The 16,052-nt window shown below is 35.6% G+C and overlaps 1 long non-coding RNA gene across 1 annotated transcript; it reads right to left on the bottom strand.

Annotated features, from left to right (window-relative positions):
• Window positions 1–6,864: 6,864 nt before the first annotated feature.
• LOC111910144 (uncharacterized) lies at window positions 6,865–8,620 on the bottom strand. The gene is made up of 3 exons (XR_002856455.2): window positions 8,378–8,620; window positions 7,903–7,974; window positions 6,865–7,192 (listed from the first exon to the last, which is right to left on the bottom strand). It is a non-coding gene; the product is annotated as an uncharacterized LOC111910144 (long non-coding RNA).
• Between the last annotated feature and the right edge of the window lie 7,432 nt (window positions 8,621–16,052).

Genomic DNA, 16,052 nt, shown 5'->3' with positions numbered 1-16,052 from the left:
CAATGAATGTAGGGATCTTGTGTATATTAATTAGTATAATATAATGTGTACAATAGTCACTTTTACTACGTCATCAACATTACCATTAATTATTGTATTGTGTTGTATATATACTTCATTCTGATAAGTAACACAAAGTGTTAAAACAAGGGTTATCTTGTGCCTTGTTTAAACTAAATATTTGATCTTCATATTAATGTTCAAGGAATATATCAGAGAAAACATAGTCATCATCCTTGTCTATTATATCCTCTCCTAACAACTTTGTCAAATATTCACCATGAATGTCCATGTACATGTGGCTTTATGTAGACGATATCCATGTTCAAGAAAATATCGGTAGTCTATATCACTCTTAAGAACCCTAAGACCCACTATTGCATGGATTTTTTAGAATAAAGTTCTATATTCCATGCCCTGTAAAGTCAACATCACTTACCGTTATAGCAACATGATCATGATTGATTAAGGAATTTATAACGAATACCACTAAGTAATGTACATCCACTAAAATGAATACTCATATATTTGAAGATCACATTCTTAAAAGCCTAATGTTTAATAACACAATGAAAAGCACACATTCAAGGAAATGGAGTTAATAACCTACATGAAAATCATATATTCAAGAAAATGCAGCAAATACATCAACTTGCAGTAATCATTTTACTGTATCTGTTTTCTAAAGTATGAAAGTTAGAGAATTAGGAAAATTAATTGTAGGACCTCCTTCGAGCTTTGGTTTGAAGGTTTTGATGGATTTCAATTTCGGTTTAAGGGTTTGAAGAGGTTACAATATTACGCGAGGGTTAACAATGAGTTTGACAAAAAAATTTATAGATTTAGGGGTTATTTTGTAGTCTCTTAAACTCAAGAGGCACACTCTTAATTTTTCAAATTCATAGCGATATGATAGTCTCTTAATTGTCCATCAACATCTAAATTTTAAGAGAATGAATTGCATCTTAATTAAAAAAAAAAAAAAGAGGAATGTGTTCTAGAAATATCCTAATTTTTCATCTAACATGTTTTCCTCCAATTCTTTTTTATTTCACACTAGGGGCGACCATGATGCGGTTTGGTGCGGTTTTAAGGTCAAACCGAATTGCAAACCGCAAAGTGCAGTTTTTGCGTTCTTAAAACTGTTGGATGCGGTATTCCAATGGTTCGTTTTTTCCGGTTTCTAAATGCAGTTTCGATTTATATCGATGCGGTGACGATTTTAAACCGAGTCTAAAATTTGGCCCGATTTGATGTTTTTATTAACGAAAACCATGAAAACAAGGTTCATCTAAGCTTGTGTGGTGAGATTTTTTTTCACTTAAGTCGTTTAATTGCAAAAGTTTAGTTTCAACCTAAAATAAAATATATTAAATCAAAAGTTTTAAGTGACAAATAAAAATTGAAAGTTTGGTTGACTTGTTATAACCATATGACGCATAGTTAAGTAGTGACATATTATCTTGTGGTTTTAACTACAAAAATAAAAATAAAATAAAAAATAATTTGGAATCCTGATTAAGGTTGTGTTTAGGGATGTAAATGAGTCGAGCCGAGCCCGAGCCTGACCAAGCTCGAGCTCGGCTCGTTTAATTTTGAGGAAGCTCGAGCTCGATTCGAGCCTTAAAGTGAACAATTTAGTGGGCTCGCGAGCCTAATCGAGCTTAAACGAGCCTCTCTCTCTCTCTCTCTCTCTCTATATATATATATATATATATATATATATATATATATATATATATATATATATATATATATATATATATATATATATATATATATATATATGTATATATATAGGCTCGTTTAAGCTCGTTTAGGCTCGCGAGCCTATGAGTTGAAGTTCGGCTCGAGCTCGTTTAATAAATGAGCCTCATATTTAGGCTCGAGCTCGGCTCAGGCTCGTTTAATTCGATCTCGAGTCGAGCTTTTAACGAGTCGATCCCGAGTAGCTCACGAGTAGCTCGGCTCACTTACACTCCTAGTTGTGTTTGACGCGCCATAGCTAGCTTATTTTTCGAGCATTTTTATGTCGTCGTGTATGATAAACCAAAAAGTAACTTATAAGCTATCTTTTTGAAAAACTACTTAGACTAGTTTTTTAGGAGTTTTTTTATTTTTATTTTTTTTAAAATTTTCCAAATATACCCCTTAACTAATTATAGAAATAAATACTCTTAAATGTCCTTTTATGTACTTTTATGTATGCCAGGTTGTTTTTCAACTAGTTTTTATCAAACGTCATTTTTTTATCAGATAACTTTTCAACTATCAGCTAACTTTTTATTTAACAACTAGTTTTTCAGCTAGTACGTCAAACATAGCCTAAATGGCTAAAACCAACTGTCAAAGTCCAAAGTCCAAATAAAACATGTATTAGTATTTTTTAGTATTTTAAAAAATATGTATATATTATAGAAATATAGATATAAATTAGTGATTTATTATTTTATACACCTTTGACGTAGTTCGGTTTCGGCGGACCTGTTTATTGGTAAAAACCGCAGATCCGCAGACCTTCGGTTTTTGCATAAATGAGATATGCACCATTGGTTTTTGCATCGGTTTAGGTTTGTTGGTTGCGATTTGTTGTGATTTTGTCGATTTATTTTTAGTCGGTTCGGTTTTTGCTCACCGCTATTTCACATGATCACTTCTTTTTTTCCTCCCACAACCCTCTCAAACTTTATAACAATTTAGACATTTTAAAATTTTAGATTCCAAAAAAAATTCATATCCTACAAAACAACCACTTAAAAAGTTTATAGAGATTTATAAAGTTTTAAGGGATATATACACTAAAGTCCCAATATTTTCAACGATTTGACAAGAAAGTCTGTGATTTTATTTTTTTGACAGTAAAGTCCTAACTACCGACAATTTTTTACATGTTTACTCTTCTTTTTTTCCGGTTAGCCATTAATTAGGACTTTACTGTAAAAAAATCATGATTAATTGTTAAATTGTAAATTAGGACTTTACTGTAAAAAAAATATAATTTATAACTTTCTTGTCAAATCATTGAAAATATTGGGATTTTAATGTATTTTCGTAACCAAAAACTTTTAATTGTGATTTTCATCGCAACACCACTGTTTTTCTTACTACCATCATATTTACCCTGATACAATCACGATCAGAGGAAACAAATGCAAAAGAGAGAGCATGAGAGGGTTAGAAGATTTGTAAAACTTTATTCTTGGTTCGCCGCCAAATCTTGAACTAAAAAGAGGGGACAAATTGTACAAACACAAACAACACACGCCTAGTCAAAATGGTGTGAATGTGGAGAAGGGGTAAAAATGTCAGTTTTGTTTTTTTTTTCGCTTATTTAATTCTCTATTTTTAAGACTGTAAAAAGCTAACACAACCCTGACTCTTTATTTCTTTCTTGATTATCTCTATTTTTTCAATGTCGATTTATTAAGATTAAAAAAACTATTTATCAAGAAGCAAACGTTAAAGATTTCAATATGATCTAGTTGAGCACAACATGTTTAGTAATTCTTATGCTTAAAACTATCATACCATTAAATTTCTAACAAAAAAAGATATGTACACTAAAGTCCTAATATTTTCAATGATTTGACAAAAAAGTCCGAAGTTATATTTTTTTGACAGTAAAATCGTAATTCACGATTTGACAAAAAAGTCATAAATTTTATTTTGACAGTAAGGTCATAATTAACGGCTAACCAGAAAAAAGGTAAACGTGTCAAAAACTACCGGTAATTTGGACTTTAATTTCAAAAAAAATAAAATTTAAGACTTTTTTGTTAAATCAAAAATATTAAAATTTTAGTGTATATATCCCCAGTTTTAATAAGTAATCAACAAAACCTATTACGTCGTTTACGACAACTCGTTTGCCACTTAGGTCTCACATTTGTATGGAAATTGAGAAAACAAGTGGTTACCTTTTTAGAAATTAAAATGAGAAAATTAAATACAAGGAGTATATACGAAATAATTACTTGTTAAATCATAAGTTCATAACATATATAAACCCTTGTTTTGTATACAAGAAAGATCGATAAAACCCTTTAAGAAAATAAGCTTCAATATTTTATTTTATATTAATGGCATATTATGGTGTTTTTATTTATTGAACTTTACGTTTGTGCCATTTTTTTATTGATATGTTGGATTATCACGTCATGCCAAATTTTAAGTTCTCGTGTAACTAGACGGGTTTTGAATGGGCATACATTAGTGATGAATATTTATTTTCTTTAAAAAAATGAGTTTTATGGTTGGGGAACATAAGATTTTCTTATATTTCGCGTGTTTCTTTGTCATGCATGATGAACATGCTATCAGTTGGGATGTATTAGTTTATAATATGGATAAAAAAATAATATCATGAATAAATGAACTATAAAACTTTTATAATGGTTGTATACTTTTATATGATTTTAATTGTTATAAACCATTAAACCAACTTCATTATATAGCAATAGAAACACTATATTTATAAACAAAAATGCTTCATCTTAAAAAAAAATGTTTCAGTTTTTTGCATTCACGTATCTATTTTTACAATACATTAACAGAATAAATTTTAATTTACAAAATTTGTTAACTTTAGATATATATTAAATACTTGTTATTAGTCAACATCTATTTAATATTAATATCAAATCATGTTGCACTTTTTTTAACAAACAAGAAAATAATATAATTGATTTTTAAAGATCTGCTCCATGTGCCACGCTATCTTTAGGCACATTAGAAGATAGAACACCAGAGACTTAACTCTATCCAAATTATTTAATAAGTACATTTTATTCGTTTAAGTAAACATAAGTTAAAACATTTACGTTTTAGGTCTTGTTTCTTGGTTTTTAGTAAATGGAATAAAAGAAAATAAAGAAAAATGAAGGGGAAGTAAACTTTTTTATTTTGTGCTCCCGAGTTCAAATGAATAGAATATATAATATTTATTGAATTAAATAATCAACTTGTTTATTTGTTTGAGATTATATATATATATATATATATATATATATATATATATATATATATATATATATATATATATATATATATAGAGAGAGAGAGAGAGAGAGAGAGAGAGAAAGAGAGAGAGAGGTTAGAACTAAAGCAGAAAGAAAACCATTTGAATGCTCGTTCTAAGTTGACATTTTCTGTATATATATATATATATATATATATATATATATATATATATATATATATATATATATATATATATATATATATATATATATATATATATATATATATATATATATTACCAAATAGTTTTTTCAGAAAATGTCAACTTAGAACGAGCATCAAATGGTTTTCTTTTGTTTTAGTTCTAACCTAACTTACCCATGTAGACTTTAATAAAATAAAACAACATCCTTTATTTTACCAATATAGACAACACACTTAACCATAAAAAAAATATACTTACATCTATTTACCGATAATAGAACAATTGTAACTCTTTTATTGTTATAAAAAATAACAATATCTAAACTACTATAGTAACCTATTTACATTGCTATTATAGGTCATAATAAATAGTTATTGAATCAAGTATTTTTTTTTAGTTAATTATGATTTGATACATGGAATTTAAGTATGTTTTCACTTTTAATTAGGGATGAGTAATGGACCAAAACCGAACCGAACTGGCCCGAAGACCGAGAACTCGAAACCCGAAATTCATGAATTACCTTAATTGAAAACCAGACCGTTTAGGATATGTCGGTTCCGATTTGGGTCCGGTCGGGTTCCAGATCACCTACCGAGTTTTGGTTTTTGGCCCGAATTGTACCATTTGTTGGGCTAAATATTTGTTTGGAACATTTGTTTTGGGCTTCATATATAATAACACATATATTAACAACGTACCAAACACAGTTTATAATTTTATTATAAACTAACAATATAAGTTATTAATTTTTAAAATAGATATCAACCGAAAATAATCATTTATATACGTTAATTTGGAATTTGAAGTGAAGAATTATGAAGTTCAAAAAATTGCACAAGTAACACATGGACACCATCATATTTCACTTTGCATTTTTTGTAAAAACAATTACTTAAATTATGTTTTGACATTAACTACTTAAATTTGTTTTTGTAGTTAAGCACTTAACTATAAAAACAAAGATCGATTGAACTTCATATTACCAAAATATTATACTAAATCCAAGAAATACCAATAATTTATATTTTATTTAGTGATCAGAACATGAAATAATAATTTTTAAATACCAAGGGTGAAAGGTGTTTTTAGCTCTCAAAAACAATTTTACTTATCTTGTGTGTTGTCGTCGATCACCAAGGAAGAAACAAAATAAATTGATTTTGTGCTGTTGTGTATGGGAGGGGCAAAAACTATGTCTTATCAAATATATGACCCCTATATGCTGCATCTGAGCTATAAATTTCAATTAAAAGTCAAAGTCTTTTGAACCGACCCATAAATCTCAATTAAAAGTCAAAGTCTTTTGAACCGATCCAGATCTTCTATTGGACCACCGGTTCAATCCGGGTTTTAACTGAAACCCGAATTTCACAAAAAAATGGAACCGATAACTGTCCTGTTATAGGCATTTCCGGCTCAGTCCGGGTCTGGTCCCGGTTTTCTCTGGTCCGGTCCAGTCTGACGGATTTACGGATTTGTTACGGTTAAACCTAAATCAAATTCTTAATCAAAACCCATACATATAAAAACCTTTGACTTAATAGCAACTAAAGTTTAATACAATGTCTTGTCCTTTTTTTTTTGGACATTACACGTAAAAATTGATGTTACCATTAGGGGTATAAGTATTCTAAAATCTCAAATTTAGTACAAACTAGGGAAGAACCCCGCTTTGCGGGATTGGAAACGCCAAAGAATTGGGAAAAACAGATAGATCATATCAGATTTCTTCAATTTCATTTTTGATGGATTTCAACATTAAGATAGTTGGTGTAAACACTTGTATTCCATTTTTTTGTTTAAAGATATTACCCAACGATCAAATAGAAGGGGATTGGAATTCAATATTTCTTTCAATATGGACCCAATTACATGGTTGATAAATTTCTCCGTTCTGAGGATTGGTGGAAGGGTTAGTAGAAGGAATTCAATGTCTTTCTTTCTTTTATACTAAAAGACCAAAATACCCTTCTTATATTTCAAATCCAAGAATCCAGCATATATCACAACCGAGACAAACTTCTCCTGAAAATTAAAAATATTATTGTTTTTTGAATTATTCATATTTTAAAAGTAAAAAGTACATGTTTGACAATTCATATTGTATATGTTTCCAAAATTAAATTATGGGCATTAAGTACCTTGCAACATAACAACTTACAACAAAAAACACAGCTCCTAAATGTCACAGATGATAAAAACAGGAAGCAGAAATAAGAAAAAGCATGCCTCTTTAAGTTTTGACAGTTAAAGATATCTGTCAAGTATTGGTGGCCCTGGTGTAGATATGTTGGCATACTTCTTAAGTCGATTTACTAACAATGTTGCTCCCTTCATGGGTAGCAGGTTCACAAAATGCAAAGAACATGAATTTGAAATCAATACACATGTAATCCGATCAGAGAAAATGTATGCAAGTGGAAAAAAAAAAAAAAAAAAAAGCCCTAAAAGCACCCACCTTTCGAGAAAGCAACATCAAAAGGTTAAATTCATTTATAGAAGCCAAAAGAAAACAGTTTTTTTTTAACAAAATTTATGCAAATCATTGAATTATTGCGGCTACTTCTTCTATTTTCTAAAAACAAAGCCAATTATAAATGAAAACCGATAAAAAAATTTTATACCACGACCATAATAGGAAGAGAGCATACCCTGTGTTTGGTTGCTTTTTTTTTTTTTGAAAAAGGGTAAATTCTGAGACACAACAATTTCACCTCTATTGAACAATGACTTACCTCAATCGCACACTGAGTGTTATGGGTTTAGAATCATCTATTGTGTGAAGCTAGGGCATCTTTCTCATTCACCTAACAAAAAACAATCCAACCCGAATCATCAACAAAACTATGATAAAGTAAAAACAATCAATAACATCGTTTCCATTGACACGATTAAAAATAATCACCAACGAAATCAAGACATTAGAGAAGAAAACGTCAACAAAATCCCTAGGAACCGTCAAATAAATCTTACCCATAAAAAAACTGGACCCAAATTCAGTAATCCTCGGGATCAAACCACCAAGACGTCAATGGATACGTTATCATAATAATAAACATACAATGAAACCAATAAAAAATCTAATATTTGTTAAGAAATCAGAGAAAATTAACCAATAGCATTGTTCAAGCGGATAAGACATAGAATCAGAAGACAATCGATCGAAGAATGAAAAGACGTGCACAGTTTTATACATACAACAAACCAAACCTGTAGCGGTCGGAAGCGGGAGGATGAAACGACACCTTCCTGAAGTCGAAGCAAATGAAGGAAGCAGACGATGAAGATCGAGAAGGTGGAAGACTTAATTAATTTCTGAATCTGAATATGTGTAAGTTTAAAGCTACTTGAAATTTCTAATTCTTTCTAAAGTTGATTCTACCATTCTAAATTTTGATTTTTTTTCTTACACTGTGCAATACGAATTTCGAAGTCTGATTTCAGATTTTTTTTATAATGATGTATTGGCTTTTTTTAACTGAACTGCTCGGAGGTTTTTAACAACTAACAACAGCAGGTTTAGCAAGTTTTTGTCCCATATGCTACCGTAGTTTTGGTTTAAGGCTTTCATACTAATTTGGCTTGGTATTTTGCTATTGGGAATGCTCATGTCTTCATAGAAGTACATTGCTCAAGTTATGTCTAACGCATTCAATCTCCAAAGGCTTTAAGATGCTTCTTGGTTTGCTGTTGAACAATAATTTAATGTACCTTGCTATTTGTGTTATATCCCCCCAACAGTTGTGTATTGCCAAGGGAAAACATGAAAAATAAGTATTTTTTAAATTGTTGCTACTTGGTTCATACTTCCTGATGTTAATTTTCTATTGATTTGTTGCAAAGGGTAAGCATGGAAAAATAAATATAATTTATTGTTGTAGATTGATGTTAATTTTCTATTGATTTGTTGCAAAGGGTAAGCATGGAAAAATAAATATAATTTATTGTTGTAGATTGTGGCAGCGGACTTGCATTATACTTTTTATTCATTTGATTCATTGATTGTTCTTATACCTCTAGAGTATTTTTGGTTTATTGCTTCTGTTTTGGGCCTCAATTAATAAAATATCAAAATGATCATAATTTTTTTATTGGTAATGTTATATATAATTATAAGTATATCATTATGAAAAACAAATTAGATTTTAAGTTTTATTTAATTTCTCTTTATGCTGAACCAAACAATGGGAAACCGATTAAACCACATTATTTTGTTTGGTTAAAGTTTTAAAACTAAAAAAACACCCTGAAAATGGCCCCATTTTTTTTGTTTTCTTTGGGCCTCTAATCGGTTTGGACCGGCCCTGATATATATATATATATATATATATATATATATATATATAAAATAAACTTATGAATATTAGAAAGTTCAAAACTTAGTGAACGTTTTAAAAATTACATATGAATAATGGAAGATTCAATGAAATTAATTTTGGAATCAAAGTCAATTAAGTCTCACATAAGTTATTATTACAATTCCCTAAGATTGGTTCTATGATAAAATATCATTTATCCATATAATATTTAGTTAAATTTTTTGGAATCCAAAATGTTGTATTAATTTTCCCATAGATTTTGCATAAAAGAAAGAGTAGTGCATGGACCATTTATCCATATAACATTTAGTTAAAAAAGGACACATGGCTCGCATGAAAAGAAATATGGCATATTAAAGAAGAGACCTGCAATATCTCTAATCTTAGTGGAATTTTGAGCGAACATTAGTGATCATACAATCCCTCTCTTACAACCTGAAACATAAAAATACATTTAATAAAACTACTGATTTCTACTTGTTGAAGACCATTATCATACCTAATAAAATAGAAAAGAAAACCTTGACAGATGAGAAGCTTTGTCAATACGGACAATCAAATTTAGAACCATTAATTCCTATTTTCAAGTATTTAGAACCTCAAAATATAAACCAGTTTAATGGACAAAAGTTAGTTTGCATGTGTTCAAATTTCCACATTTAAAAACAATGAAAAATAAAATTAACGGATAAAATTAGTTTCAAACATTTAGAACCTACAGAGAAACATAAATGACATTAAATATGTTTGACCCTCAACATACTTTATTATAAAAAAAAATAGAACTTTAGTGTTAATTTGCTATTGGGCCACACAAACAAAAAACCTTTTCTGGTTATACCATGCTACATACCACATACAAAAAAGCTTTCTTCTATTAAAAACAATATCACATGAAAAAGCCTCCATGGTATCCTAGAGTTTCATTACCTTCAGTAGAGCGACAGTGTAACACCCCGATTATCAGGTATTGATTTAATGTATGAGTTTCTTGATTTCAAGGATTACTCGACGAGTTGATTCCCCTACTCGTCGAGTAGCAGCGGGTTGGTCCACATATTTTAATGACCTACTCGCCGAGTCCAAGAAAGGACTCGATGAGTAGGAGCTGGCAGATGAAACCCTAAATCTCGGGGTTTTTTATCCTATTTAAAGGATCATTTTCCTTCCCCAACCTCCCCATTACTGCCCCTTGTCCCTCTCAAACCCGAAATCGTGTGTGTGTGTGTCCTTTTGGTGTGTGCAAGCTTGGAGGAGGAACTTTAGAGAAGGAAACACTTGGGGAAGCAAGGAAATAAAGGCTAGGAACTCGTGGGGAGCTAAGAGATTCATCAGTTGTCACTCTTTGGAAGGTATTAAGCTATTCCTTAAGCTCGTCTCTATTTTTACCTCTTTTGGATGGGTTTTATGAAAGGCTCCCCATGTTTAAGCTAAGATTTGAAGTTGTAACTTCAGATCTGGACTCCCTTTGACCTCTAGATCCATAAAGTCATCAACCTTGCCTAGTAGGAGCCTTCCCTCAAGTGTGGAACTTCATTGCAAGCTTAGTTTTGCCATTTAAGGGTCTTAAAGCAATGCATGCATGTAAAGTTTGCGACTTTACATGATAAACATGCTCTAGAAGCTTGGATCTGTAATCTGGAACCTTGCCATGGCTTAAAAAGCGTCTGCATGGATAAAGGTCTGCAAGAACTCGGCGAGTTGGATGAACGAATCGGCGAGCCCGTTGAAGATGGCCATGAACTCAACGAGTTGGATGAACAACTCGACGAATCCATTGAAGATTGCCTTGAAATCGACGAGTCGTTCCAAGACTCGGCGAGTCGGCTAGGGTTTCTCCAAATTCTTGGACATGTATGAACTCGGTGAGTTAAAAGGGAACTCGACGAGCCAATCAAGGATTTCACGACTTCTCGAGTTCAGGAAGGACTCGACGAGTCGGTGAACTACACTCGGCGAGTTGAGTCAACATGGACTGTTGACTTTGACTGTGGACTTTGACTTGGACTAAGGGTTGACCATTTGACTTCTGAGGGTATTCTAGGTGGTGAAGTTCGTGTTGGTGATCCGGGAGTTGAGCTTTCTAGTTTCAAATGACAGTTGCAAGGTGAGTTATCCTCACTATACTAAGGGGTCTAAGGCACCCAGGCTGGCCCATTTGATATGTTATCTTGAGCTGTGTTAGATGTTGAGTATGACTTAGTGTTGCATGCTAGGGGTTATTCCTGTTAGGTAGGTCTATAGGACTACCTGTGATGTTATATGGTTACTGCATGCTCGATTCTTATGATTTATGTGTTTGTCATATGGGATGGGTTGAGGTTGTATTGCTTTGTGCGGTAGCCAACAAACCCTAGGAGCATTCCAGTTACGGGCTAAGGGAGACTCGTACTGTGGGCTCGGGAGCATTCTAGTTACGGGCTGAGGGAGACTCGTACTATGGGCTCGTGGGTAATATAGTCTGTATGGTTGTGGATCCGTTATGTGTTATTCTGTTCAGTTGTTATGATATGTTATTGCTGACATGGTTATGTGGACTGCATGTATGTTGGTATTTTGGGGGTAACTCATTAAGCTTGCGAGCTTATAGTTTCAGTTTATTGTTTTAGGTACATCAGGGGATCACGGCAAAGCAAAGGCATGATCGTACAGCTCCTCATATTATGTTTCTAGGAATACTCTAATAAATAATATTTTGAAAACAAACTCTGATAAATAATATTTTGACAACAAAGTTGTAATGTTTTGATGAACTTGGTGTGTTTTAAAAGTTTAAATTGGTTTGAAATTTTTGGGTGTTACAAGTTGGTATCAGAGCCTTAGTTTGATTGAATTGGAGGAACACTCGTGTAACTCCAGTATCAAATCAAGGAAAGGATTTTCAAAATGATTTTTTTCTTAAAAAATGGGGGTTTTCTAAATAAATAGAGGATGCAGGTTGTACGATCAGCCGGAGCCAGTAAGTAGACCCCAAAATACCATACAAGTTATTGATTATGTGATATGTTAGAACAACATGTTAGTACTAGGCTAGGGATCTTCAGAAATTGCACGATAGAATTGTCTGATTTCATGATGCCTGCTAGCCTAGGGTTTCCTTTATATGAAATTGACATCATTACTGTAGTTGCTTAGTGTATGCATCATAGTTATACATAATTAACATCTTATAGCCTGAGAATGTTTCATTTTCGCCTTATGTTATGTTCTTGTTTGATTGGGAGCTTAGGGTAGGATTGGATATTTGAAAGTCTATGGGGTCCAGCGTTATGTATGGCTAGCATACGCTAGTGCTATAGGGTTGGTGGAAGTTTCATGGATAGGTGGGTTGAGTGAGGTCGGGAGGCTGGTTATGAGATGTGTTTCATTCCTCTAGGGTGAGGGTTGAGCTCTCGCCATGTTGTGTATTCAGTTAGGGCATTGTGATGATGCTTAAGACAAATATGGGTAGGTGTGGAAGGTAGTATGAGCCCGTACTACTGAAAGCACAGGATCCATACGCGTGTCAAGTAAGTCAAAATCCATAGGGTTAGTAGGGAGTTGGCTCCCAATTATTTATATGGATTTTTTGATATCTTGTGGTATGTTTCAGAATGGTGATGACGAGGCGCTTCCTGGCTGGATCTGGTTCGGGATCAGGATCACGAGATAGAGACCAGGAGGGGCCGACAACACCTGAGTCAGTGGTGCAGATGGGTATAAAGGAGTTGGATGCCAGGATTCGAGAGATCCTGCATGATGAGGTTGCTGCTGCATTCCAGGCTCAATTACCGGAGATGTTCTGGTCGATTAAGACCGCCATGGTGGAGTATTTTGATGAGCGCTACGTAGCCCTTGTAGAGACAGTCGCCTCAACAGCTGCATCAGCTGTATCAACGGCATGGGGAGGAGTTGGTAGAGGTTTTCAGTATGGGGACTTCGATAACATGAAGCCCCCTACTTTTGATGGGACGCATGATCCCATCACGGCTATGAGATGGATTTCAGATGTGGAGGGATGTTTCTTCACCTGCTCGTGTCCTGTTGACCAGAAGGTCAGGTGTGCTCTGAACCTACTTAGGTCTGGGGCCAAGGACTAGTGGAGACTTGCAACTGGGTCGTACGCTGATGATCAGAGAGTTGTTGTTACTTGGGAGCAGTTCAGGGACATGTTCCGTGCCCGTTACATTTCGCTGGTTGAGCGGGAGTGGTTGGCACAAGAGTTTCTGAGTTTGAGACAGGATGGGGAGCCGGTGACGGAGATCACCCATATGTTCACTGAGCGGGCAATGTTCTGTTCAGAGTTTGCTTCCGAGCAGTCTCATATGACCCGTTATCTGAGTATGCTCAAGACTGATATCCGATAGTTTGTATCTGCCCAGCGATGTGATACTCTTCTGGAGTCACAGGAGGCCGCCAGACGGTGGGAGTTAGAGATTGAGCTGTAGCTGAGGGAGCAGCGGCCGGCCCAGCACAGTCGCAGTCGGAGCCAAAGCGGTCTAAGACCGCTGATTTTAGGTCTGGGAGTCAGCAGAGCCGCTCTAGTGGGAAGGGCGGCAGGGTTCATTCCGGGATTTGTCGAGCCAGTAGTGGGTGCCACAGGTGTGGCAAGGAGGGGCACTATGCGAATGATTGTCGCCAGTCCGCTCCAATACCGAGTATAAAGTTATGTTATCATTATGATCAGGTTGGCCATTTGAAGGCCAACTTCCCGTTACTCGTTGCCAAACCGGTGCAGGTTCCAACACCGGCTACTTTGAGGATCATGGATGGGAGACCAGTCACGGCAGAACCTCCGAAGGGTCAGGGTCGTGCTTTCCAGCTTACGGCGGAGGAGGCCAGAGCAGCACCAGATATGGTTGCTGGTATGTTTCTATCCTTTATCTCATTTTCTATATCTGTTGTGTGCTTATCTATTGTACCTGTAATTAGGTACGTTTTTGGTGAACTCTTTGCCTGCTTTGGTCTTATTTGACTCGGGGGCGAGTCGGTCCTTCGTATCTCAGTCATTTAGTAGGGAGTTCAGCGCGCCAGTGGGCGAGTTAGAGTGTTTGTTGCGAGTGTCTATCGCCAACGAACACGGGGTTTCTGCTTCTTCAGTTTATCGAGGGTGTGACTTGGAGATTTTTGGGGTGTCCTTTCCGATAGATTTGATTCTGATCCCCATGGGGGAGGTGTGCGTGATTGTGGGCATGGATTGGCTCTGTCGGTTTGGTACTATGATCGATTGCGAGGGCCAGTGAGTGGTAGTTTGAACCTTAAGTGGGGGAGAATTGATTGTATATGGCGAGGGCACCAAAGTAGGATCAAGGTTTTATTCAGCTGCCAGGGCTCGACAGTATATTCAGCACGGGTGTGCAGGATATCTATCGTATGTGGTGGATACACGAGTCAGGGATCAGATTTCGGTTTCCGATGTATCAGTGGTCAGGGAGTTTGCAGATGTGTTTCCGGAAGAGTTGCCAGGGATACCTCCGGAGAGGCAGGTCGAGTTCAGGATCGACCTGGTGCCAGGTGCGGCCCCTATCGCTAAGGCGCCGTACTGATTGGCACCACCAGAGATGCAGGAGTTGTCGTCGCAGCTACAGGAAATGCTGGGCAAGCAGTTCATTTGACCTAGCAGTTCTCCATGGGGAGCGCCGATTCTTTTTGTCCAGAAGAAGGACGGTTCGCACTGGATGTGTATTGATTACCGAGAGTTGAATAAGTTAACGGTGAAGAACCGTTACCCACTCCCGAGGATAGACGATCTCTTCGATCAGTTGTAGGGCGCATCTTGGTTTTCCAAGATAGACTTGAGGTCTGGGTATCATCAGGTCAGGGTATAAGAGGAGGACGTGGAGAAGACCGCGTTCCGAACTCGTTATGGACATTACGAGTTCGTGGTGATGCCGTTTGGGCTCACCAACGCGCCAGCAGTGTTCATGGACCTGATGAATCGGGTCTGCAGACCGATGCTTGACCGCTCGGTCATAGTGTTTATAGATGATATCTTGGTGTATTCCAAGACCTGAGAGCAACATGAGGAGCATCTGCGAGAGCTGTTGGGAGTTCTGAGATGAGAACGGTTGTACGCCAAGTTCTCGAAGTGTGAGTTTTGGTTACGAGAGGTCCAGTTCCTCGGACATCTCATTAACCAGGAGGGGATTTTGGTCGATCTGGCCAAAATCGAGGCGGTTATGCAGTAGGAGATTCTGAAATCCCCCTCAGATATTAGGAGTTTTCTGCGATTGGTAGGGTACTACCGGAGGTTCATACGGGATTTCTCCAGGATTGCAGTACCCCTCACTCGTCTGACGAGGAAAGGGGTGGATTACCGGTGGGGCCCCGAGCAGCAGAGGGCGTTTGAGACCCTACGTCAGCGTTTGTGTGGGGCACCGGTCTTGATAGTCCCGGAGGGAGTTGAGGATTTTGTGGTGTTCTGTGATGCATCCATCACAAGTTTAGGGGCGGTCCTCATGCAGAGAGGATGAGTGATAGCCTACGCATCGCGGCAGCTGAAGCCGCATGAGACGAGATACCCTACGCATGACTTGGAGCTGGGGGCGGTGGTGTTTGCCCTCAAGATATGGAGACATTACCTCTTT

Source organism: Lactuca sativa, chromosome 5 (genome assembly GCF_002870075.4).
Source record: "Lactuca sativa cultivar Salinas chromosome 5, Lsat_Salinas_v11, whole genome shotgun sequence".
Lineage (NCBI taxonomy): Eukaryota > Viridiplantae > Streptophyta > Magnoliopsida > Asterales > Asteraceae > Lactuca > Lactuca sativa.
The sequence above is the reverse complement of the archived record's forward strand: the minus strand, read 5'-3'. Positions and strand labels throughout refer to the sequence as shown.